The sequence below is a fragment of the Aethalodelphis obliquidens genome, unplaced genomic scaffold (assembly GCF_003676395.1).
Source record: "Aethalodelphis obliquidens isolate GAN/ISIS:26980383/991018 unplaced genomic scaffold, ASM367639v1 scaffold100, whole genome shotgun sequence".
NCBI lineage: Eukaryota > Metazoa > Chordata > Mammalia > Artiodactyla > Delphinidae > Aethalodelphis > Aethalodelphis obliquidens.
The window spans coordinates 3,164,969-3,167,413 of record NW_020838044.1 but is presented as its reverse complement, the minus strand read 5'-3'; the positions used below and the strand labels follow the sequence as shown (position 1 = coordinate 3,167,413).

At 51.2% G+C, this 2,445-nt stretch overlaps 1 pseudogene; it reads left to right on the top strand.

Moving 5' to 3' along the window:
* Window positions 1-489: 489 nt before the first annotated feature.
* On the top strand, window positions 490-1,090 carry LOC113614590 (polyadenylate-binding protein 2 pseudogene; annotated as a pseudogene).
* The last annotated feature ends 1,355 nt before the right edge of the window (window positions 1,091-2,445 follow it).

The window sequence follows — 2,445 nt, the reverse complement described above, 5'->3', positions numbered from 1 at the left end:
AAGAATGAAAAATAAAATAAGAAAAATAAAAAATATATTAGGAAAAATAAAAATAAAAATGAAACAACAAAACACAACAGCCAAAAAAATTTTTTTAACTCTAGGGTGATGGTGGTGGTGGTGGCAGTGGCAGCAGCAGTGGAGGCTGCGGGCGGTTGGGGCTCCGGGCTGGGGCGGCGGCACCATCTTGTGCCCAGGGCTGGTGGGGAGGCCAGGGAGGGGGTCCCGGGGGGCACAGGGTACTATGGGAACGGCTTGAAGTCTGAGGAACTGGAGCCTGAGGATCTGCTGCTGGAGCCTGAGCCAGAGCCTGAGCCCGAAGAGAAGCCATCCTGGCCCCGTGCCCCCCTGGGAGCTCCAGGCCCTGGGCCCGGTTAGGGAGCCCCCAGCAGCAAGGAGGAGGAGAAGCTGGGACTGGTCGAGGGTGACATGAGGGATGGCACCATTGAGGACCCAGAGCTGGAAGTGATCAAAGCTTGAGTCAGGGAGATGGAGGAAGAAACTGAGAAGCTAAAGGAGCTACAGAACAAGGTAGAGAAGCAGATGAATATGAGTCTACCTGCAGGCAACGCTGGCTCAGTGATCATGTCCACTGAGGAGAAGATGGAGGCCGATTCCCGTTCCATCTATGTTGGCAATGTGGACTATGGTGCAACAGCAGAAGAGCTGGAAGCACACTTTCATGGCTGTGGTTCAGTCAACTGTGTTACTATACTATGTGACAAATTTAGTGGCCATCCCAAAGGGTTTGCATATATAGAGTTCTCAGACAAAGAGTCAGTGAGGACTTCCTTGGCCTTAGATGAGTCCCTATTTAGAGGAAGACAAATCAAGGTGATCCCAAAACAAACCAACAGACCAGGCATCAGCACAACAGACTGGGGTTTCCCGCGAGCCTGATACCGTGCCCGGACCACCAACTACAACAGTTCCCACTCTCTATTCTACAGTGGTTTTAATAACAGGCCCTGGGGTCATGTCTACAGGGGCCGGGCTAGAGCGACATCATGGTATTCCCCTTACTAAAAAAAGTGTGTATTAGGAGGAGAGAGAGGAAAAAAAGAGAAAAGAAGGAAAAAAAATGAATTAAGAAAAAAAAGAAAAGCAGAAGATGACCTTGATAGAAAAAAAATATTAAAAAAAAAAGGATGGGGCTTCCCTGGTGGTGCAGTGGTTGAGAGCCTGCCTGCTGATGCAGGGGACGCAGGTTCGTGCCCCGGTCCAGGAGGATCCCACATGCTGTGGAGCGGCTGAACCCGTGAGCCATGGCCGCTGAGCCTGCACTTCCGGAGCCTGTGCTCCACAATGGGAGAGGCCACAACAGTGGGAGGCCCGCGTACCGCAAAAAAAAAAAAAAAAGATATACTGTGGAAGGGGGTAACTCTAACTGCTGAGGAGCGACCTGCTTTCGGGAGTAAGGGAAGGCCCAGGGAGTGGGGCAGGGGGCTGCTCATTCACTCTGGGGATTCGCCATGGACATGTCTCAACCGCGCAAGCTGCTCCCCCTGTTTCCCTGTCCCCCTTTGCCCCCTTGCGGGCTGCTCAAGGGTAGGTGGGCATGGGTGGTAGGAGGTTTTTTCTTCACCCAGGGCTCTGGAAGGACACCAAACTGTTCTGCTTGTTACCTTCCCTCCATCTTCTCCCTAGCTTTCACAGTCCCCTCCTGCCTGGTCCTGTCCTGCCAGGTCTACCACCCACCCCACCCCTCTTTTCTGGCTCCCTGCCCCTCCAGATTGCCTGGTGATCTATTTTGTTTCCTTTTGTGTTTCTTTTTCTGTTTTGAGTGTCTGTCTTTCTTTGCAGGATTCTGTAGCCAGAGGATCTCCTATCTGCTCCCAGTGGCTCCAGTGTAATTTCCCCTTTCCCCTGGGGAAATGCACTACCTTGTTTTGGGCGGTTTTGGGGGTTTTTTTGTTTTGTTTTGTTTTCCTTTGCCTTTTTTCCCCTTTTGTTTGGAGGGAATGGGAGGAAGTGGGGACATGGAAGTGGGAGGTGGATTTTGTTTATTTTTTTAGCTCATTTCCAGGGGGTGGGAGTTTTTTTTAATATGTGTCATGAATAAAGTTGGTTTTGAAAAAAAAGCTTTTTTTAATTAAAAAATTAAAATTCCCTGGTGCTTCTGCTATCAGTTTCATTGCCCCCACAGTGAGCTACATCCAACCCCTGTCTCCCCAGGAGGGCCTCCAACACCTTTAGGTAGTTATCTGTACCCTCTGTGTCAGCCCCACCTCTGCGTGTGTTTCTTTCACCAGTGTCTGCTCCTGAAGTTGACCCAGAGCACATGTGCTCATGTAAGCCAGCTTGGGGGCAGGTTTCCATGGGTGTGTCCACAGGGGCCATCATGGCTTGAGGAGGCTTTGGAAAATGGTGATGCTCGACCTGCCTGGACCCTCACAGCCCTAGGAGGGGCTTTGTCAGGGGCGGCACATGGGCCACCAGGACCTG